The sequence below is a fragment of the Manis javanica genome, chromosome 6 (genome assembly GCF_040802235.1).
Source record: "Manis javanica isolate MJ-LG chromosome 6, MJ_LKY, whole genome shotgun sequence".
NCBI classification, from domain to species: domain Eukaryota; kingdom Metazoa; phylum Chordata; class Mammalia; order Pholidota; family Manidae; genus Manis; species Manis javanica.
The window spans coordinates 85449070-85473747 of NC_133161.1; the positions used below are offsets into that span (position 1 = coordinate 85449070).

At 40.3% G+C, this 24678-nt stretch overlaps 1 long non-coding RNA gene across 1 annotated transcript; it reads left to right on the forward strand.

Moving 5' to 3' along the window:
- Positions 1–4190: 4190 nt before the first annotated feature.
- On the forward strand, positions 4191–21162 carry LOC140850098 (uncharacterized). The gene is made up of 3 exons (XR_012132850.1): positions 4191–4275; positions 19161–19298; positions 20950–21162. It is a non-coding gene; the product is annotated as an uncharacterized lncRNA (long non-coding RNA).
- The last annotated feature ends 3516 nt before the right edge of the window (positions 21163–24678 follow it).

Below are 24678 nucleotides of genomic sequence, written 5' to 3' on the forward strand. Positions count from 1 at the left end.
TCTCTTCAAGTAACAGCTTCTTATAGGCTGGCTTACTGCAAGGGCAAGTTATAAATTCTTACAATAGCATTCTTCAAGGTTTTTTGACTTGATGCACATTAAAAATACACTTCACATTATGTCTCAGTACACACACCCATATGCCCACATAGATACCTGAAACAAGGCTTCACAAAATTGTACTTAACCTTAAAACATGCTCTGATGGTTTCCTATTCCATTTCATTCTGCTGCACTTCATTTTTTAGAAACTAGGTAAGACACACTGATAGGTCCTCGAGAAACCCTCCAGGCAATTCTCCATGGAGACCAGCCCTGTCAGGTGTCCAGCATGTCCCAGGTTTGGATTGCTATGGGTCTGACACTGTTCTTGCAGGTAAGTAGGGTCACGGCAATGCCTGTTTACCTGGAAAGTGGAACCACCTGCCTTAGCAGATAGGAGAGCTGAGGGCAGGGCTGGCATTTTCTTATGAAAGGAGAAGTTTCACAGAACAGTACCTGGAGTGAGTACAGCTGAACTGAGAGGCACCACCTTCTGCCTGCAGCCAACCCAGAGGAATACCACAGGGCTGGTGGTCATCATCATTAGGTTTCATATATTTCAAAGACTCTTGAATGTCCAAATAATTGTTACAGGTCATCTTTTATCATGGGCATGTCTCAGATGTCTAAATGGTCTCTGAGTCACTGGCATTTGGTGCTTGAATTTGATTGTTAAGTGTTTTTTTTTAAATCACTAAAACATTAACCACTTTACATGGTTCCAAATGGCACAATTTGTGAAGCTAATGAAAAATTATGGCAAAGCACTTTCCACAGAGTATGAACTAATCAGCGAGCCCAGAAAAGCTGATGTTGATGAAGTACCATTAAGTTGTGGCACGAAATGCCACCTGCCGGTAAATCTGGGTCTAATTTGCCTTTTGCAAGTAGTTTTCTATTTATTTGAACGTGAGAGGAATCCCAAGGATGGTAGATGAGAAAGATGCTGCCCCTTCAAAACTGCTTTGATTTTAAATGCCTTTGTCCTTTTGTGTAAGTATATGGGTTCAAGAGAAATCATTTTTAAAAACCCTTTGGTTTTAGTTCAGCAGTGTGGCCTGAGGGGGAAGAACAGCCATGCCTCCACCATGCTGCCCGGGGTCAAGGTGCTGGCGTAAAGATGGGCAGGCGCTGGAAGGTGAAGGCCCTAGAGGCCCAGATTGGGATGGAAAGGAGTGTAGGTCGGCCCTCCTCTCCCTTTGGCACCCCTCACCTTCCCTGCGGCCTGTGCCGGTTCCCTGAGATGCCTTTCCTAGGGTCAGATGACTTCATCTTTCCAACCTTTTGTTTCCAGTAAAACTTTCCCGCTCCGGATTTTACTTGTGGAAAATAATATTTAAGTTTCATAGATTTCTCTGCTAAGGTGACACTTCTTGTCACCATGAGGCAGCAACAGCCATGGTGGGAAATTATGCAGGATAGATGACCCAGCGTTTCCACCTCATGAACAGCAGCAGGGCAGACGGGGATAAAAGTGCACTGGGGAGAGGGAAGAAGTAGCTGTTATAAAATAAGAGAGCCCAGAGACATAATCAGATTGAACCCTGTCTCAAAGTAAAGAGTGTAATGAATCCCCACTGGCCCATCACCCAGCCTCGGCATTGGTCAATATTTTGCTCTTCTTGTTTCAGTCATTCACTCCAACAGATACTTGTTTGTTTTGTGGTGAATTTTAAAACAAATCCCAGAGTTCATATTATTTCACCCATAAATACTTCAGTATGTATCTCTTAGAGAAATACACTTTGGCAAGAAGTTTTCAGCCCTCAGAGAGGACCTCTAGTGGAAGCATCTCTGATTCAAATGAAAGTTTAAGGACATTATTGACATTTATAAAAACACATTGTTCCTCTAAATAAACGCTCAGGATAAAATTCCTCCTGGACTTAGCTTAGGAGAAACCCCACAATTTCTCACTCAAACACTGAAAATTCAGTACATGATCAAATTTTTCTTTATACAAGATGCACTAGGAGGCTTAAAGACACATCTGTGGCCAACCGTGGCATGTATCTGCATTCTATGAAATTTGTATTAATGTCATTTCCAACTCTAATATGTCCCTGTCCTTGCTGTTCCTTTTTCTTCCTTACCTACTTCAAATCTGTGTCACTTGTATTTGTATATCCCTATAAGCAGAGGTATGCTGATAAATATTTCACAATTGGTTCTCTCAAAAAAAATGCATATATGTACATTTATTATACCTTTTGCTGCTATAAATGATTTATTGCCCACAATAAACAGTTAAAAGTGAAATACACAAACCTCTTTATTTTTAATTCCAAGCAGCCATGCAATCGATTCTCACAGAAATCTTCTTCGGCTCACAGAAAGTCGAAGCTTTTGTTGATTTTTGTCAAACTCTTTATCCATAGCTAGCTTGCAATCAACAATCAAGAGTAGTTCAAACATGAACATTGGTTGATATTTTTACTTACTTTAACAAGAGAGATGAGATGAAAGTAAAGCAACAAAGACCTATTAGCATGTGTCAGAACTTCACTCTTTCCTCATGGTGTGCACAACTTTTTTGCTAAGTTGGTTGTTTTCAAATTCTAGAAGAGTATGTCCTCAAATTTTTGTGTTATTCCAAACACAGATGCTATAAAGACTATACTTTCAAGTTTCCTCTGTACTGTTAACTTTGTATCCATCATTTATGAAGTCTAGACCATCATTAAAGCAATAAATAAAGTCTTGATTTGTAGTGTTTCCCATTTCCATGGTGTAAATATTCCCACCATGGCCAACTTCAAGATACCAGTATGAAGTTGCTGAATGTGGATTTAGGAAGAGATAAGCAGTAGGACACATTCTGTAGCATTTTCATCCTACAGATACAATGGCCATAAATAAGTGTTAGAAATGACATTAATACAAATTTCATAGAATTATTCAACAGTATAAGTGAAAATGAAACATAATTATTAAGGAATGAATTTGAGTATTTATTACCTTTATTTTTAATATAATTTAATTGTAAGTTTATATAATTTAATTTTTAATAATAGCTGTGTTTAACAAACAACTTGCAAGATTCCTAAAAATGTTTAACAGTAAATTTCTCCTAAGTCATTACAAGATGATTCCAGCACGCCGCTATCTGTAAGCAACCTAAAATAATTTTGAAATTAGGTGGGGTATGAAAAATAATAGATCAACACCTTGTGGGAATTTCTCTTCAGGTAGGATTATGGATTACCATGAAAATCCCTCCCTGAAAATACTAGATTCTGGATTAAATATAACAAACATATTTTTTGAAGTATTGCTGAATTATTTACAACAGCCAAGACATGGAAACAACCTAAGTATCCAGTGACAGATGAATGGATAAAGAAGATGTATTTTTTATATATCCAATGGAATATTATTCAGCCATAAAATGGGAAATCCTGCCATTTGCAAAAACATGGATGAAACTTGAAGGCATTATGCTAACTGAAAGTCAGACAGAGAAAGACAAATACTGCATGGTCTCACTTACAAGTGGAATCTAAGAAAAAACCCCAAACTTTTAGAAACAGAGATCAAGTTGCCAGAGTTGGGGTGGGTGGTGGTGAGGTGAGGTGAAGGCAGTCAAAAGATAGAAAAGACACTTCCAGTTGCAAGCAAGTTCTAGGGATTCAATGTACAACATGATGACTATAGTTAACAAAAATGTTTTCTTTATTTGAAAACTGCTAAGACAATAAAACTTAAAGGTTCTCATTACAAGGGAAAACAAATCTTTGTAACTATGAGAGGTGATGATGTTAACTAAACAGAGTAGCAATCATTTTCCAATACATATGTATAGTAAGTCATTGTTGTACAACTTAAATTTATATGTTTTATTTCAATTATAGCCAAATAAAACGGGAGAAAAAAAGTATTGCTGAGCCCAGATCAAAGTATGGAAATTGCTCAGATTTAAGGGGCAAAGGGAGACAGTGAGCCAAAACCAGTTCAGTAAACAGTAAATGGAAAACAAAATCGAAAATAACACAAAAGTACAAACAAGCTTTGGTTTACCCTGTAGGTCAATAGCTCCACCAGTGCAGAGAACTGGAGAGAGATCTGGGCCATGCAAAGTAGGGGAGGTGGACCTAGGACTCCTGCCCTGGGCCACGGCCTCAAGAGGAATACACACTTTGTGAAAGGCTAGGACAGAAAAACAATTCACCTCCCCGCAGAGGAAAGCCTACCCAGAATTTGGATTACCTCCGTCATAACTCTAGGAGGAAAAAAGTGAGTATTTTTCTTCTCAGAATTCGCATCCTCAGGCCTGCTGTGGAGGTTACATTTACATTCCTCGTGCTACCAAGCTTTACTGCAAAAACTCCAACGAGCGGACCCGCTGGGGCCAATGGTCGCCCCGCGCCGCGCTCTCATCCTGGGGACCGGAACCCGCGCCCGGGCGCGCCCCCCCAGGGCAGGACCTCCGGCTGGGGGCTCGCGGGCCGGGGCGCGGGGCCTGGTGGCCCAGCCCCCGAAGGTGCTGCGGGCCGGGAGCGCGGTCTCGGACGGCGTCCGGCACGGGCGGGGCACGGAGGGTGAAAGCAGCGCTCGCTCCAGGCAGAGCTCGGTATTTTCATTTGACCCGCCTTTCTCCTTTTCGTGATTGTTTTCTTACTAATCGCAGGTAGGACCCTCTCCTCCGTCTCATGCCACTCTGGCTGGGACCCTCTCTAGAACAGCCCGAGTCTTCTCTCAGCGGCACAATTACCACGGGGCCCGCAGGTCTCGCACGGGCGCCCTGCCTGTCGGGTCTCTTTCACACCCCGTCCACCTGCTGCGAGCGGCGGCTCCTGCTCGCAGGGCCCAGCAACCAGCCAGCGAGAAGGACTCAGAGAATCAGCCGTGTCTCTGGCTGCAAACCCCTCCCCTGAACTGTTTGCAGCTCATAGGACCTCCCTCTCCTTTGAAAACCAAAAGCCAACGTAATATATTTAAGAGCTTCTGATTTTGTTTATAATTTTTCCATTCTGTCCTTTGTTTCCAGCATCAATAGCCTGTAAGGGCAAAGTGCACACAGTGAGAAGTCTTAAAGCCTGCAGGGACCTGTGCAAGGGTGCCCATAAGACTGCTTGCTCTCTTCTCCTTCCTTATTCCCTTCCCCCTAACCCAAGGTCTGTAAAAGTTAAAAAAAAAAAAATACGTAAAACGTGGTGCCAGGTTGGTAGCACTATCTAACGCCCGAGCAGGAGCAAGCACAGTTCTCTGGAGAAATAAATTAAGTTCAACCAAATATCCCTCAATTAAAAATTACCAAATACAGAAGGAAATAAACCAACATGGGCGGGAGTCCGAAGAAACCACACACAATAATAGATTTGCATCCCCAAGAACCTCAGATAGCTGAGCTATTAAGAAACAAAATCATGATGTTTGAAATGGTTAAGAAAAAAGATGGAATCAGAAAACGATCAAGCAACGGAGAACCAGAGAAGATTTCAAATGCATTCATATGAAAATTTTAGAGAGGAAAAATATTTTTACCCAAAATTAAATGCACAGAGGCATGGAAGCAGAAAATATGAAAGTAGAAAGAGATGGAAGACAATCAGAAAGTTTAATAAATGTCCAGTTCAAAAAGAAAGACTAGAGAAAATGTAAAGGTGTGGCAGCTGAGTTTTTAAAATTCATGAGACCTTATTACACAGATAAGCAGCATGTAGGTAAATGAAATCCCCACCTAAACAAAAGTAGAACTACAAAACAAGAAAAAGATGATTCCAGAAGCAGCCAGAAAAGAAAGACAACTTGGTTGCAAATAACAATTAGACCAGTAGCCAACTTGCCTGCAGTCGCACAGGAAGCCATAAGGGGTGGGAAGACCTCTGCTGAGAGAAAATAACTGTCAGCATGGAGTTATGTACCCAGCAATCTGCCTTTCAATAAGACAGGTAAAATAACCAAACAGAGAAAAAAACAGGGCTGAGAAAGCACTGTGCAAAAAGAAATTGCTAAGCATGGAGGTAAATATAAGTATGAACTGCATAAAATAATAACAATTTCTGATTTTTAGGGTTAGAAAAAACAAAATACAATAGCTTGGAAGGAAGAAGAAGGGGATATGAGCTAAAGAGGCTGACCTTATATTCACCGGAAAAGAATTAAGATAGGATTAAATTCGTACTTTTATTAAGTATGCACATTAAAGTTTCCAGGCCAAACACTGCAATAATAGAAATAAATAAAATTAACTTCCCAACCAGTAAAGAGGGAGAAGAGAATAAGAAAAGCAAGCAAGCAATCAAATGAACAAAGGCAATCCATTCAAAAGAAGGTAGAGATGCGAAAAAGGAGCTTTGTATTTAAGTGCTGAAACCAACGCAGGCCACCAGGAGGAAACTGATTGGCACTGCAGCAGTCCTTCCTGTGCCCTGTGCATGTGTGTCCTTCCGCCCCCTCAGGCCAGGCTGTCTCCAACTCAGTGCTAAGCAGAGGGACCAAGGGTAGGTGGACCCTTATATCTAGAAACCTTTCTCGGAGAAGAGGGAGGCTCTGCCTTTTGGGTTCCAAATCCATTGCCTTTCAGGTTCTCCTGAGCAACTTTGTTCACTTCTCCCTCTCCCAGGGCCTCCCAGGAGTTTTTGTTTAGTTGCCATACACAGTAACATGAAATGTCTGTGTGCAGCTAAGGATCCTGCAGCACAATAATGACAAAGTGGATGCGCCTGAATTAGAGTCCAGCGGCCTGACGGCTGATCTCTGACCCCCACTTTGTGACTGTGTAAACTCAGGACACGGCTGTCATCTTTGCATTTATTTCCTCATCTTTGCAAATGAGAAAGTTGAACCAGACAATCCGCCAGGTCCTTTATAACTCTAATATCCCCTGATTATGCTCCTCATTAAATATGCACCAGAGACATGCAATTGTAAGCTTTATATTCTGATAATATTTAAGACTGCTCTTTGTGCATGGCCCTTAAAACTCACTGCTTATATAACATGCTCATTTGCTCACAAAATACAACAGCAATATTCCCCCTAATAGTCTTGTATTCGGTTATTGTCTTTTTTAATATCACTTTTCTAGGACCTCAAGTGAGAGCTTTCAAAAAAATAAAAAACAAAAAAAGTAAAACACTTTCAGTGACTCTGCTTCACTCTTCTGTATCTCCTTTTACCTTGTCTCATGTATTCAGTGTATTCAGGCACACCATGCCTGTCGAGCTGGCTCAGATCTTGAATCCTCTGCTCTGGGGACCTAATGGACCTTTATCTGCCTGGATTTAGAAGCCAGGTTCTACTGACAATGCACTATTAAAAGTTCCAAATGACCTTTAAGTAGATAAATTAAATGGCCATTGTCCACCATGATCCTACTTGATTTAAGTGATGCTTTTGATGTGATAAATCACAGGGTATTGCTTCACTAACTGTCCTCATTAAACTTTCAAGGTTCTGGACTCCAATCTCTGGTGTGTTTAATGCTGTCCACACCTTTCCCTCAGACAGTTTTAGTGCTCATCATTCTCATGCAGGGGACACCCCAGCCTGATGCTCCCAGTTATTCTCAAACTCATCCACCTGTTTCATGAGAACAACAGTTGCGACAGGGAGCACCTCCCACTTGACTGGCCACTCAGCTCCCTGCCCAGCCCTCTTCTTGTGGGTGGCTGCTGTTCTTGGGCAGTTGGCCCAGAGGTCTCAGAGCTCAGAGTCCAAGACCACGACGCCAACCCTGTGCCCCCACTATCCCGGGTCTCTTCAATAAATCTTCTAGAGCATTCTCTCTCCTTAAGGTCTTGGGGGTTCATAGAGTTCTCACCTTAGTCTGACCACTGCCACCTTGTATAATCCTAGTCAAACCATCCATGTGCTTTGTACCCAGGACCATTAAGACAACCCTTGCTGCTTGGTGTACTGTGTCAGGCATGCTACTCACCATCACTGTGACAAGCCTATTTAATTTTGTAATACTGCCAAGGGGTTGTTCCTCAGCTGGTTGTCTCCAGTAAGTCCTCACGAATGATTTACAGTCTATGTCTAGTCTTCTCAGTCTGTGTCTCTGGCAGACCCGTTGTGAAGTGTATGACAGATGACCTGGAGGTAGAGGCCAATCCCAGCTTATAAATGAGGAGCCTGAGGCCCCTTGCATGGGAAGAAGAGTAGGACACAAGATACTCATTTTGTGGGTGAAGCCCATGGCCAAGGGCAGTGGAGCCAGAGTGTGCAAGTGCTTCCTGGCCATGGTCAAACAGCAGCTCTTTGGCAGCCCCATTCTATAATATGGTCTGGAGGGTTGTTTTGGAAGTTTGACCTAGATCCTGTTTCTTCAAACCCTCCTAATTCTATAAATACTTTCCTTAATAAGTGCCTTTGTGCATACAGTAGCTGTCTGATGAATTCTGTTATCTGCAGCTAAGAACCCTGGCCCAGCATTAGTGGCAAAGAAGGTGGTAGAAAGCAAGGCTAAGAGCATGATAAGAAGAAACTGGAGAGAACAATAAAGGCACTGCGGGTTTCCTTCTATAAACATCCTAAAAATAAAATAACATCATAAAATATTTTGAGGTCATCAGGGTGTTAGGGTCCAGGCTTCCGAGGCTTCCCCAGAGAACAAACTACACAGGCATAGAGATGTAAATTCAAGCAAAGTCTTTATTCAGCCAGCTAGCTGAGGTCCAAGTCAGCCCGATGCAGCGGGTCTCAACAAGGACCCCGAGCACTCAGAGCCAAGGGTTTATATAGCAATTTCAAAGCACTTAACTCATAGCAATTTTCTATAACTATACATTATTCTTGCAAGACATATATCCTGGGGTTAAGCAAGGGCAGGGTAAGGCTACTCCTCAATGGTTAGGGAGGTTCTGCACGATAAGCTTGGTATGTAAGATTTACTGACCAAGGTTAGCTGACCAAGGGTCACAGCTGCCCACCACCCGGTGCTCATGATTAACTTGTTTTTCAAGGCCTTACCCAGGCCCAGGGTTTTTTTGTTTTTTTTTTTTTTCCTCTGAGTCACACTCTCAGAAAATGGTTTCTAGGTTTCTAAGATGGCTATGCTTATGCTAATTTACTAATCTTACTCATGCTTAGATTCTACATTTCCCCACTTTCCTTTGACCATTCCAATCATGGAATGTTTGTTTCTTCCTGCTGTGTGAGTGAATGATACTGCGGTCTCAGCATTAGCACCTGAACAGCACTCACTCTTTCCCTAACAAAGGCTATTAGCCGGTTTAAGATACAGGGACCTAAAGTGAGAAGCAGTATAAAAATAAGCAAGGGCCCTGCCAGGGTGGATATCAGGGTTGTAAACCATGGGGATTTAGTAAACTAGGATTCAAATAGCCCTTGGCTGGCCTCTCGCTCTCTCTTCCTTTGATCTGGTCTCTCTCTAAATTTAGACATTGAATCTCTTACTATTCCGGAATGGTCTGCTGTTAAGGTTTAGCTAAGTTTTATTAGTTCTTTTTCCTGACTCTTAATGCTCTCTGCACTCCTTTACAAGGGAAATGAGAAAGCTGTATTTAAGACAAAGCTAATTTTCTGTTACATTGCATATATTGCTGACAGGATTAATTACCTGTCCTCCTTATTGCAGTTGTTTGAAAACATACATATACTCCCTTGAGAGGAATACAAAGTCTTAACTCAGTTTGGCATCCAGAAACTTTGTCCTCTTTAGGATCCTCCAGTGTCTAGAACTAGAGTGTCTGCATGGTCAGCACTTAATAAATATTTGTGAATGAATGAGTGACTGATAGAATCCACCACAATGCCACTCACAGCATTTAATCGGTGTATTGCAGAAATGGATGATGCACACAATTATCTCCTTTAAATACTTAAAGAGCCCCAGTGGAGAAATAGTCTTTACCTAGGAAAGAGATTAGAAAGGATCAATAATAATGAAGCCCTCAACGAGGGCCAGGCTGGCAGGAAGTTGATATACTAAGGTCAATATACAGCAGATGGCAAGGAGATGCTCAGAGTAGGGAGGGGTATTTTCAAAATGTGGTCTTCAAATATCTTGCACCACAGTTTACTGGGAACTTATTTAATATGCAGATTCCTGTGCCCCACCTAACGCACACTTAATCACATTCCCTGATTAAGAGTCCTCCTCCCCTACCCCTATTCCCAGGATTCTTACTTATACTTGTTTGAGGATCTTAATATTATTTACTGGATGTGAAGATAATGCTGCAGGTTTAGAGCCAGAAATTTTACCTCTGCTCACCATGGAGGGGTGAGAGGAGAGCCAAAGCAACACCCTTAGAGCCTAGATGTTGATCTTGTCCTTCCAGACACCTCCAGAGACTTGAAGGAGAACTGGAAACAGGTAAATGGGAGTGTGGATAAATTGTGGTATTTCCAGAATCTCTCGCCTGGCCTTGGAGCATCTCCATATCAATAGATAATTACAAAGGGGAGCAAAGGCATATCTAGACTGAAGAGGTTGGGTGGGGTCCCCTTTTTGCAGCCCAGTTGTGACAGACACTGGAGAGCAGAAGTGGAGTGGATGACTGCTTGTAAGCAATGAACAGGTTTCTCCCACTTTATTTTTCACTTTGACTGATTTCGGTTTTAAAGGTAATTTGCCCCGGGCTGGGAAAATATTTCCCTCACCCCCTACCCCGCCCCCCAAGTTACAGGGCAGTAGATCAGGTTGTCTTTGGCTTTAAATATCAGAAAGCCCACCTCAAATGGCCTTGTTATTAGCAAATGCATAGTCTCCCCAAACCAAAAGTCCAGAGGAGGGTCAAGTGTCAGGATTGGCTTATAACAGGATTGGCTCCAGACCCTTTCTGCTGCCATTCTCTTCAGGGTATGACTGCTGACTTGGGTAATAGTATCTAAACCAAGAGTCTTGGGGATGCTATGCAATCTCACATGGCATCAGATGGAAAGCTTCCTTCATTTTTAAACTTGAACATTGCCCACTGCACCTTCACAAGTGGGTTTTCCTTTTGGTTCCAAAGGTAGACATAGTTTCTAGTCTGCCTACATGTCCCTCATTATTGTGTTTTCAGAATTTTAATCTGAACCCCAAACAAAACTCCTCTGACTCTAGCTCTCTACTCCTCAAACCTTCCTTTGGGTGATGAGTTTGCCCTCTGTACTTAAAGAAACTTTACTGAAGAAGGAGAATCAGAGCAAACAGAATGTGGCATTAAATCCTGAAGGGATCCTGGTACCCCAACAGGCAACATCTGCTAGTTTCAGGGTGAAGTCAGTCTTTAAGGCAGGATAGGTAAGATCGAGGACTTTCAATGGTTATTGTGTAATGCACATGCACGAATTATTTAGAGCAGCACCTTTCTCAACATTTCATGTGTAATTTTGTTAAAGGATATATAATCTATTTGTCATTTACTTTATAATTTAACAAATACATACTGAGCATCAAAACTCAATGCAAGCAAAAGGAAGGGAATAATAAGGATCAGAGCAGGAATTAATGGATTAGAAACAGGAACACCATGCAGAGCATCAGTGAAACTAAAAGTTGGTTCTTTGAAAAAGTTGGTTCTATAATTCATAACTTCTAGCTAGACTAATCTAGAAAAAAGAGAGAAAACTCTACCATATTCAGGAATGAAAGAGATATTATTACCAACTCTACAGAGATAAAAAGGATTATAAAAAATGAATACCAGAAACAACTGAATACCAATAAATTAGATAACTTAAATGAAATGGACAAATTTCTAGAAAGACAAAAACTACTGAAATGGACACAAGAAGAAATAGAACTGAATGGAGCTATGCTAAATACAGAGATTAAATTAGTAATTATAAATCTACCTACAAAGAAAATCCCTGACCCAGGTGTCTTTGCTATTGACTTCTTCCAAACATTTAAACAATCGCTACCAATTCTTTACAAACTCTTCCAAAAAACAGAAGAGGGAATGTTTCTCATCTTTTTCTATGAGATCACTTTTTACCTTGGCACTACACTGAGACAAAAACATTTAAAAAAAAAGAAGAAAGAAAGAAAGAAACTACAATGTAGAAAACCATAATACAATTTTTCTTATATATACAGATGCAAAACTCCTCAACAAAATACTAGCAAATGGATTCCAGCAGTATATAAAAAGTGTACACCATGATTGAGATTCATCCCAAGGATGAAAGTGTTTCTAACATCTGAAAGAAGTCAATTAATATAAAAGCATATCCATAGAATGGGTTGGGGCCCATGATCATCAATAGACTCTTTAAAAAACAGTTGACAAAATTCAACACTCTTTCATGATTAAAAAAGAAAACTACATTTATAAAAAAATCAACTAACATAACGGAAGGAATCACCCTCAACCTAATGAAAGGTAACTGTGAAAAAACCCACAAGTAACACTGTATTAGTGGTGAAAAACTGAGTCCTTTCTTCCTAAGAGCAAGTACAAAACAAAGAAGTCTGCTTTTAACGGCAACATTGCACTGGAGGTTGTAGCCAGCACAATTAGGCAAGAAGAAAGAAAGAAAGAAAGAAAGGGAGGAAGGGAGGAAGGGAGGAAGGGAGGAAGGGAGGAAGGGAGGAAGGGAGGAAGGGAGGAAGGGAGGAAAGAAGAGAAAGAAAGAAAGGAAGGAAGAAATGAAGGAAGGAAGAAAGGAAGAAAGGAAGAAAGAAAGGAAGGAAGGAAGGAAGGAAGGAAGGAAGGAAGGAAGGAAGGAAGGAAGGAAGGAAGGAAGGAAGGAAGGGAGGAAGGGAGGAAGGGAGGGAGGGAGGGAGGAAGGAAGGAAGGAAGGAAGGAAGAGAAAGAAAGAAAGAAAGGAAGGAAGAAAGGAAGAAAGGAAGAAAGGAAGAAAGAAAGGAAGGAAGGAAGGAAGGAAGGAAGGAAGGAAGGAAGGAAGGAAGGAAGGAAGGAAGGAAGGAAGGAAGGAAGGAAGGAAGGAAGGAAGAGAAAAAGAATGGCATCTACATAGGAAAAGAAGAAATATAACTCTATTTGCAGATGACATGATTTTGCATATAGGAGATACTTAGAAATCCACTAGAAAACTGTTAGAACTTATAAACACACATTCAAAGGCTATAAAATACAAGATCAATATACAAAAATCAATTGTATATCTCTGCAGTAGTAATGAACAAACTAAAAATGAAATATTAAGGAATACAATTTTATTTATAATTTAAAAAGAAGAAAATATTTTAGTTAAGTTTAACAAAAAATGTAAAACTTATACTCTGGAAACTATAAAATATTGTTGAAAGAAATTAAGAAGACCTAAATAAATAGAAAGAAATGTAATATTGTCTAGATGACAAAACTTCCCAAATTGATCTATAGATTCAACACAACCCTATCAAAATCCCTGTGCAGAAATTGACAAGCTGGAGCTAAAAATTTATATGGAAATTCAAAGGACCCAGAATAGCTACAACTATTTTGAAAGATGCAAAATTGGAAGACTGACACTTCCCAATTTAAAAAAAATACCACAGAGCTATAGTTAGTAATATAATAATTAAGACAGTGTAGTACTGGAATAATGGTAGACATACAGAAAAATGGAATAGAATTGAGAATCTAGAAATAGACCCTTCCATCAAAGGTCAACTGATTTTTGACAAGGATGCCAGAACAATTCAATAGGGAAAGAACAGTCTTTTAAACAAATGGTACTCAGATAACCAAATATCCTCATGCAAAGGATAAGCTTGAACCTCTACTTCACACTAAATATAAAAAAGAACTCCAAATGGATCAAAACTTAAACATAAGAACTAAAACTATACAACTCTTAGAAGAGAAAATAGGGATAAATCTTCGCAACCTTGAATTAGGCAATGGTTTCTTAAGTATGATACGAAAAGCACAAGCAACAAAAGAAAAAAGAATAGATAAACTAAATATCACTGGATTCTTAATGGCAGGACTTTGTTGACTCTGATGAGAGCAGTTTTGGAGGAAAGGAAGGGGAGAAATGTAATGATGCGCATAGAGAGAATGCAAGAGACCTGGCAGGGGATGACTCAGCAAGGCTCGGCAAGAAAAGATCTTTCCTTGCAGTGCAAGGAAGAATGAAAAGTCAATTATGGCATATATAGCTAATTAACAAAAATGTTTTGCATTCTCAGTTGGTTTTCCAAGAATGCAACTTCTCTTGTGCTGTTGAAAGAAAAGTGGTTCAATAATGAATGTGTACTGGAAGAAAAAAAAATATATATATATACATATTATATATCCCAATTTGGTTTATGCACATGTATATGCACAGAAATAAGAAAATACACAAAAAACTTTTATGGGTTTCTTCCAGATTGGGGAATAAGAGATAATTTTAATTTTCTTCTTTATATTTTTAAATCAGAAAAAAGAAAAGAAAAAAATTTAAAAGAAAATAAACTCAAAGAGTTGTTTAAATTTCATAATATACAACAGGAATAGCAAAAGGTTAGTTTTTCTTATCATCATCCTTCCTCATTCAGCAAACCCAGCATTCCCAACCAGGGTCCACTACTTCCACATGGCCCTGAACACGTATGTAATCTACCTGCAGTTTTTCAGGCGCCTTCTGATGATAAAATGAACTAATACCTGCACATGGGCTAGCATATTGCATGCCGTGAAAGCTGTCTGGTGTCACCATTATTAGTGTTACCTGCGTGAGATTACGATTTGACAGATTTCAAAGGGCAGGAAAAATAGTAGACTGCCTTTATGCATAGACAAAGTACCAGAATTTAGTTTGAACAATATCTTGTACCTGACCTTATCTGATCTACAGAAGACTAATCAAGCCCTTCAAATGTCACTCCCGGGCTGCTTTCCTCCTGATGTCCACATGCCTTTAATCACCCAACATAACTGGAGACTTAATGATCAAAGTCATGAACAAGGCTAGAGAGCTGAAATCACAGGAGAATTACAGGCTCTTAGATGACTTGAGACTTTAAACCTTGCTATTTAAAAAAAACTGCTCAAACTTAAAACATTTGATCTGGATTACAAGAAACAAACAAAAATGTGATTTTTAATATTAGCAAGGGAGCTGAGAAAACCGTAGCCTACAGATTTGTAAACCCCATGCCAATGAGGCACCTCAAGGTTAAGCAAGTCAAACTCTTTGATTTTGTCAGATCAGGGGCATCTTCAGCCCCTGGCCATTCCCCTTTCTGCACCATGGCTTCTCTTCCACCACCGACCCTCATAGATGAGCAGCAGGACCAGGCTGGTGTCAGACGGCACCCACATGGGCTGTCCACGCAGGGAGCCTCCCCTCAAGGGCTCCCTGGCTCCTCAGACCCCACAGGCAGCAGTTTGCAGAATTCTGCAAAAGCAGGGAAGGTGGAAGGGGGAGAATCCAACAGCAAGCCTTCTAGTTTTTCACTAACTAGTCCTACCGACTAAAAAGCAGAGGAACAATTCCTATAGGAAGATTTAAGGACAAGAAAGAAAAGAAAATCAGACTTTCATGTTCTATCTCCTCAGCTCAAGAGACTCTCCACCCCTTAAAAAGAGGTAACTCGCCTCTAAATGACAATTTTAACCCAGGTGCAGCTCAGACAATGTACTGATGGACCAAAGAATAAGTCACCAGGAATGTGAAGCCCATTTGTCACCAACACTAAGTGCAACTAATTTTATTACTTCTGTTTTCCCTTCCTTTTCAATAATGAAGTAAATCTGAGGCCCAGCAAATGGCAAGTCTCTATTTTTAAAGTGCATTTGGACTTAACTAATTTACTTTGCTTATACATAATTCAAAAGATGATTTTATTTCGGTGCTTTATTTGTGCCTTCTAGTCATTACTCCTTCTGGAAATGGCCCTTCACAGATATTATGTGGAAAGCTCTACTGAAGATTTTTGGGGTCTATGTAAATGTTGTTAACTTCCTTTTCTTAAGCATGCGAAGAGGAAGAATCAGTTGGGTGATGGCTTTGTGGTCATGTTCAATTTCTAGGGCAAGAACCTAGTGAGGAGAGGCGGGAGGATGAAGGATGAGATGTTGAAATACCAGAATAGAGGCTTATGGTTTCTCAGAAAAGATTTTGTTTGAGCCAAAAGTCTCTAATTGCAGAGGAAATAGCCTAGTTCAGAGTTTAACAGGTGCCTTCCCTTAAATGCCAGGAACTGTATTTTCCAGTGCCTGAATAAGCACGACTTCTTTCTAGAGAAAGAAAGAAATCCACCTTACTGCAGCACTGCAACAAAACCCCCGTGACCTATGAGCTGAGTATTGGGATCCGCACAAGGAGCGAGCCAAGGAGAGCTGCCCCACCAGCTCAGCCCCCGGACCGCCTCCTGTCACGTTGGGTGTCAACATTGTCCTGTCAGAGTTTCTTCCCCTCTGTGGGAGCAGAGATAACCCATAAGAAACTTAAATACAACTTAATTTTTAAAACAGTATTTAATGGCAGGCGCAGAGCACCAGGAAGAGTCTATGGACACAGGGGAGAAAGGACCAAAGAGGCAGATGGGCAGAGTACGGAGTGTGGACTATCTACCAGCCCTGTAAGCCATCAGACCTGACACCTGCTCCAGGTGGGTGTCCTGGCTGCCTCTAGGCCCTTGCTCTGGCTTTCCGGAGCTCAGCACCAGCCAGCACTGGACAGGGATCTGGGAGTCAGACTTCACTGTGGTAAGTGGTAGGAAGGCATGGAGACCAAGGAGAACTTGAGCAAGACTTGCAGAAAGGTGGGAAACAGGCATGGGTGGGGGAGCAGACAGAACAAAGGGAGGCTGCACACAAAGGTACAGTCAGATGATGGCCCCAGAACCGGCTGGAAGGCCGCCCAGGATGCTGCAAGGTGTCCTGCTCAGGGCCTCACCACTACTGCTGAGGCTACCTTAGAAAGCTCTACCTCTCCGTGTGTCTTGGGTCTGTAGCTCTGCTTGGTTAAGTGCAGGCTCACACCCATGTCCCAGCTGCCTGGGAGCCTCCACAGCAAGCGGCTGGCCCCTGTGCTGCACTTCACTTGGGGTCATCCCCCAGTAGGGTGTTTGGATACTGAGCAGCCAAAACAGCAATCTCAGGAACCACTTTGCAAGGTCCAGGAATCTAAAGTCTGAGGTTTGGTGTGCCTGCCTGAAGCCAGAAGTCCTTGGCACCATGTCACAGTTACTCAGTCCTCACCTCCTTCCAGCGGAGGCTGGCCCAGGGCTCACTTCACTGATCAACGGTGACCTCCAGCTAGACGACAGCTTAGAGCCTTCTGGTCTAACAGCCTAGATGACGACAGTGATGCTTCCAGAGGTCGAACCCCTACCTTCCATCCTCTCACTCCTGAAAGGTAGAGTCCGAGCCCACTGCTTCTCAGTGAGAGCATGCACCCTCAGGCTTTGACCCACACGGTCGTTGGCAATAAATCGGTCTGAACTTCAATGCATTAAAACGTAATGGTTTTACTGTCCTCAAAATAGAAACTCAATTTCTTTCCTGACATTTTCCATATACCACTCTCCTTACTGAGTTTTTTCTTAGCATTCTGCTAGGAAAGTCTCTTGCTGAAACAATTCTGCCCATTATACTTCTGAAGGATACACCACAACTGCGTGGGTGAACTGATTAATATTAGCCTAAATCCAGAGCTCTTCTGTGACTGGTTCTGATGAAAAAAACAAAACAAAACCAGATCTGTAAAATCCCAAGGATTAGGAACAAGTACTCAAGAAGGCAGGAATAAGACAAAATGGCATTTCCATTTACACATCCTTTGAGCACTAAAGACCCAGCTGGTCCTCCTGGTGATGTCTGTCTTGATCTGCCTACTGACTGAGCCCTTATTTTATTTAATCAATCCAAGAAACATAAACTAATTTTGTTTCATTAACACTTACACTGCCATTAAGATTAAGACATTCAGCAGTGAATGGTTGTATTTGTGTTGTATTAAGTAGAACATGTATTTTATTTTAATTGTGACTAGTGCTCTTAAACTAGTCAATTAGTGTCTTTAAGTATTAATGGCAGGGGGAGACACAAAGGTTAAGTTAAAAATGAGCTCATCAAACATAGAAGGGGGCACCACCTTTGATTTCAAGACTTACTTTTTCTCATTTCACATTTCTCAATCAATGGCAGTGCTTTCTCTTAGTAATACACAAAATAATGACATATTTTACAATAGATGGCATCTTAGATTCAAGAGAACACTCTCTGGCCAGCTCCTTGTTCATATGAAATTACTGGATGATTTATGATTTGGGGAAAAAATACAATGTTGCCATTTCCTTATACTAACAATACCTGTGGAAACTGAGATTATCCACAGTGTTTATGATGTAATGAAAATTCTGAGGATTATACTTTCTTTGATTTACTACTGTGGCCCACTTCACATTTAGTTTTTGGTAAGAACAGAGGCTTGAAGGCTTCCATTACCGCAAACACGTTTTACTCTAGTAGAGAAACAGACTGATTTGGTGGCCGTGACTTTGGTCAAAGATGGTCTTATTAACCTGAGAAAAACAATATATGAGCTGACATGGTTGTAGAAGAGTACATACCAAAAAGTCAGGCCCTAACTTTCACTCTAGAGTCAGTAGAATCAGTAGGGTTGTTTTTTTCTTTTCTTTCACCTTTTACTAAAAAAACCCCAACATTCTAATACATTTTAATTCCAACACTGGTGAAGATCACCGCCGCCTTAGCACTTCCTTTGAGTAGAATGTTCATGCCTCTCAAGGTGATAAAAGCCCCCAGGTGGTAAAAAGAGTCCAAAAGATGAATGCCAAGTTGCTCTCTGCTTGTGTGGCATAGCTAAAGCGTAATAAAGACGATCTACAGCTGGTTCAGAGATGAGCCACAAACTGTCCCCGGCTTTACTGACAGGTTCCATGGGAAACTAAAACAATGAGGTTTTCAGTCTGACAGAAATGGCTTGGAGGGAACTGAATTTTGTGTAACTTGACTTCACACATAATTATAAGGAATGTTGTCATTACTGAGCAACTTCTATTGCTAATGTTTCACTCCCGTTTTATTTCTGGCAATCTTTCTAATGAACTACACACGAAGGCAGTAAGTCTCAGATGGGGGAAGTGCTTCCCAGGATCTCGCTGCTGCTGGGGAAGAGGCAGAACTCCTTCCAACGCCCATTCACATTCTTACCTGAGGCTGGATGTCTCTGGTGGGTGGTTGTGGCTCTGTAGGCTTCTCCTTGTGACTTTGCTCTCAACAGTGGACTGTGAGTCAAAAGAGCAATTCCCACAGGCTGGGTCAGAGACTGGAGGCTGTGCTGCACTGTTCTCAGAAGCCCTCTTCATTGATGGGGTGTGTGCTGAGCAGAACCTCATCAAACAGAGCTTGCAGGCAACTGGACGAGATGAGCTGGGGAGCCTCTGACACGGGGTGAGTGCTGTCCTGGTGACGCATCAGGGGAAGGCTTGGGAGCAACGGGTCCACTTTGAGAGCAGTGTGCCTATGACTCTCCCCCATTTACAGGATTATGCTCCCACCTCCCACCCCACCCCTCCCACCCAGAGGCTGGGGAAAAATTCTCTTCTGTGTGTCAACTGATTTTATTCAGTAGGTTTGTCTTGCTTAAACATAATTTGCTGTATAACAAGAACTTTTACAATTCAGCATAGATGTAATTCTTTAAAAATTATTTTTATTGTGAAAGTGGTATGTGCTCACTGCAGAAAAGTAAACAGTAGAAAATATTGGAGGAAAGAAAATTAAGATCACATGTATTTTTCATGTCCTTAGACAACTTCTGCTTATTTTTTGGAGTGTTTCTTTCCAGCATTGCACCCATTTAAGGGCACCCAAGTGAACACCAGATTGTTTTCTCTTACTGAACAAAGAGCCTTAGCAGGATCTACAAAAGATCAAGGGCCTTATATTTATTTTCAAATGCAAATGTCTTTTCTTGAATATTCTAGAATATAATAACCAACTGGCATATTGCCTTTTCATTTTGATAATACCAATCTACATATAACATGTAGGTGTTAAGCTGCATTCTGAAACTATAACTAAAATGACACTATAGATCTTATTTTTCCAAGTAAACAGATTCAGACTCTATGATTTTGTTCAGTTTTTCTAGACAAAAGGGAAAAACACAGGAATGAGATTCCAAAGTGGATGAATGGAGAAAGCTTTTTACTAGAGGCTACTACTTCAGGGAGAAGAAAATATGCCTTACATACTAAGCACTCTGGTGCTATGGATAAACTCTTCACCCATGTGTTCCCTCTGCTGTGCACTCCCAAGGAGGCCGGAGGCATCACTCAGCTGAACACAGCACGGCATGTGATGAGGACTCCACACCAAGAGATGCTCCTCTTCCCTTTTTTATTGGCTTGTAGTCTTATTACATCAACTCTGACTCTACATCTCTGTTACACATCAGAGTTAAAGAAAAGATGCACGTAGAAAGATCTAGACCTGAAAGGAGGCATGAGTGTGTGGCAGGGACTGTAATCACTGACTTCCCAGGACTGCTCTGGGTGCAGTTCACTCTGTTTTGACATTACAAGAGATGGCAAGAAACCTTGAAGCAAAGATGAAATATGAACCATGCAGATGAAGTACCTGGAAGCAATAGGGAAAGATGAAACCATTCCTAAAATGAGAATCAGGGGACTTAGAAGAAAATGTCAAACTCTCAAAAGTGCTGTAATAACCAGATGGTTTTATTTCCTTTTAAAAGCATAAACACATAACAGGTATAGCTTGTTTTTTACTTCATGACACCTCAAGGGTACAGGTTGCAGTCTGCCAACATCCCTCTTTTCACTGAGCTACCCATCTCATTTATGTGGTTCTGATGGGACTGCCAATACCAATTCAACCTCCACTCCCTGCAGAAGTAGTGGGCACATAACTCAATTTGGCCAATTTTTGTTCACCATGGCCCTGTCTGAGGTCGTCGGTTCAAAGGATGGGTATGTGACCCAAGTAAGGTCGATGAAAGAGTCTCCAAGGGATTGGGCCTGTAGGTGCTGGGAGGGAGTACATCTTTGTTTCTATCTCTGGTCTCATAAACTCAAAGGTTCATATGAGGGCAGAGCTTCTGGGGGCTATTCTGAAGATGAAATGGAGAACAAAGCAAACAGAGGAAGGGCAGAAGAGAATGTGCAGAAAATGGGAAGAGAAAATAAAGTGAAGCCAAGATGTTTGAATGCCCGGATCTAATTATGTCAGAGCCAGTACCAGCTCGGCTTGACTTCCCAGTTACGTAAGTCAATAAATGCTCTTTTGTGCTTAAGCGATTCTGTGTTGGTTTCTGTCACTTGCAAAGACCTATAAAGTCTTCTGACTCCCATTTTCTAAAGTGTGGGAAAACTAAGTCCTAGAAGATTTGACAGTAAGGTCTGGTTCTCCAAACAGTGTGTGCCAAGGAGCTGACCAGAGTACCGAACGTGACCACAGAATCACAGAATGAGAGATTCCTTTTCCACACTCAGACACATGACCTGCTAGCCTCTGCTTGAGCATCATCAACAGTGCCAGCCTTTGTCATGGCATTGTCATGACTCCAAAGGGACCCTGGACTTTCAAAATGTTTTCTTTCAAGCCTACCATACTATTTTAATTTTCCCCTCCAGTTTGGTTTTTCTCTTTAAGGAAAAAAAAGGATGGCACCTATTTTTAGTATTATCTCAAAGATTCTAAGAGTAGGAGTTGTAACTGGGCCTCACAGGTGTCCAGATGGGAACTGGAAAATAAGGAACCCACAGTACTCTCTGTGTCTTGGGAGCCACATGGCTTCTTAACTTTCGCTTTTTTTGCTCTCCTCCTCTCTGTTTATGCGCCCTTTCATCTTTGTACCCATGCCCTCCCCAGTTACCCATCTTCTAGGTTCAAGTGTCCAACAGTAACCACTTCAGTACATACATTTATATCATGTACTCAAAACCCCTTTAAACTCTTAAAAATTATTGAGGAACCCAAAGGCCTTTTGTTTTCATGTGTTATATCTATCAATATTTAGCATGTTCAAAATAAAAACAGAAAAGTTTTAATCATTAATTCATTTAAAGATAGTGATAGCACACAAATTACATGTTGACCTAAATATTTTTATAAAAGCCACTTTTCCAAGACAAACACAAGTTCACCTTAAAGAGCAGACTTGTTTTAAATCTTTGCAAATCTCTTTAATATCTGGCTTACTAGAAGAAGGCTGTGATCTCTGCTTCCAAACAAGGTGGAGTAAAAGAATATTTACCCTCCTACTTGAAACATCCAAGAAACTGGACAAAATATACAAAATAACAATTCTCTAGACAGTAGGCAATGAGGGCAGTGATTTCTGAGGTGGAAAACAAATGAGATAAACCCTACAATTGCCCACACTTACTACCTTGAGAGAGTTTCCAGAGGGCAGTGCCAGAAGGGAAATCTGGTAAAGTTTTGTGGTCTTCCTGAGTTGAGGAACTGAAGCTGGAGGGTGGGTAAGTCAAACTGGGTAGAGTAATCAGGTCAGAATACCAAGAAAGAGAGCTACATATAGAGAGAATTCCTGAGATCTCAGAGAGCACCCCTTGACTGTTTAGATAAGAACTAATCAGAGAATACATGTAAGGAAACCATCTGAAGTTAATGAAAGGGTCACCTGAGAAGACTGGGAAGTGCATACAAGATAACAATCAGTGCCTAGTCAGTTATGGGGAAAGCTTAATCTGAAACTAACTGTAAACACTGCTCTAGTCCTGCTATTAAAAGCTTAAAAAGCAAGACCCAAAAGGGTCAAACTGTTTCCAAGTAAATTAATCACTTCCCAAAACAAAGTTCAAGAACATTTATAGGAATATAAAAATAGCCAGTACCTAACAAGGCAAAATTGACAATGTCTGGCATCCAGTAAACAATTACCAGGCACACATATTAGCAGTAAAATATAACCTAAAATGATGAGAAAAATCAACCAATTGAAACTGAACCAGAAATTAATTAGAATTCATTTAGTAGAATTTGTAGATAATAGAATTAGTAGAAAAGAAATTAAAAGTTATTATAACCATATTCCATATGTTCAAGAAAAAAGTGAGAGACTAAACAGTTTTAAGTTGAGATGTGAATCATAAAGTAACATGTTCTCTAACCACAATGGAATTAAACTGGCAACCAACAGAAAGATTATCTGAAAAATCTCTAACATTTGGAAGCTAACAACACTTGTAAATAACTGATGGATCAAAGAAAAAATGAAAAGGGAAATTAGAAAGTATTTTGAACTGAATGAAATTGAAAACAAACCAAATGAAAATTTATGGGACAAAGCAAAAGCAGTATTCAGGTGAAAATTTGTAGCACTAAATGCCTATATTAGAAAAGAAGAAAGCTTAAACACATGATCTCAGCTGCCACCTTAGGAAACTTGATGAGAAAAAAAGCAGAATGGGGTTAAAGATCAGAATAGTGTCAGTTAAACAGAAAACAAAAGAGATAAATGATAAAATAGAAAACTGGTTCTTGAGAATTACAACAAAATTTATGAACAACTACCCAGACTTATCAGGGGGCCAGGAGGAATATATAAATTTCCAGTATCAAGAATGAGGGAGGTATATTACTACAGATTCTACATATTTTAGAAAATAAGAGTAATAAAACAATTTTATGCCAATAAATCAAACAACTTAGATGACATGGACAAATTCCTTGAAATATACAAACTACTGAAGATCACCCCTACTTAAGACATTAAATTTGTGTTTAAAACCTTCCTACAATGAAGAATCAAATCCCAGATGGCTTCACTGGGTAGTTCTGCCAAACATTTAAGGAGGCAATAATGCAATTCTGCACAAGGCTCCTCTAGAAAAAAAATGAAGAGGAAGGAACACTTCCCAACATATTTTATGAGACCAGCATGCCAAAACCAGACAAGATATAATGAGGAAAGAAAAATATGATCCAGTATCTCATGACCATAGATATAAAATTTCTGATAAAATGTTAGCAAACTGCATATATCAATATAAACAAAAAGATAATACATCATGACCAAGTAGAATTTATCCCAAGAATCCAAAACTCAAACACTGTAATTCACCATATTAATGAACTAAAAGGTTTTAGTATTCAAAACTCAGACACTGTAGTTCACCATAATAATGAACTAAATAAGAACAGCCACATGATGATCTCAATAAATACAGAAAAAAATTTGATGAAGTCCAGCATCAACTCCTGACTAAAAAACTCAGCAAACTAGAAATAGATGGGAACATCCTCATCCTGGTAAAGCACCTTCATAAAAAACTTATAGGTAATATCAGACTTAATTGTGAAAAAGAATACATTCCCCCTAAAGTTAGAACAAGAAAGGCAGGCTTCTCTTACCACTTCAATTCAACATTGTACTGGAGGTTCTAACCAGTGCAATAAGACAACAAAAGAAGCAAAGGGCACACAGATTGGAAAGGAAGAAGTAAAACTGTCTTTACCTACAACATGATTGCTTTGTATAAAATTCAATGGAATCACCACTAGCAGAAAAGCTTTTAGAACTTTTAACTGAGTTTTGCCAGATTTCAGAATACAAGACCAATGGATAAAAACGAATTGTATTTTTATGTACTAGCAACAAATAACTGAAAATTAAATTTAAAATATATTTACAAAGGCATCCCAAAATATAAATACTTAAGAATAAATCTGACAAAAAACATTCAAGGCCATATACTGAAAACTACAAAACATTGCCAAATGAATTAAAGAACACCTATACAAATGGAGAGATATACTATGTTCATTGATTGAGCAACTCAAG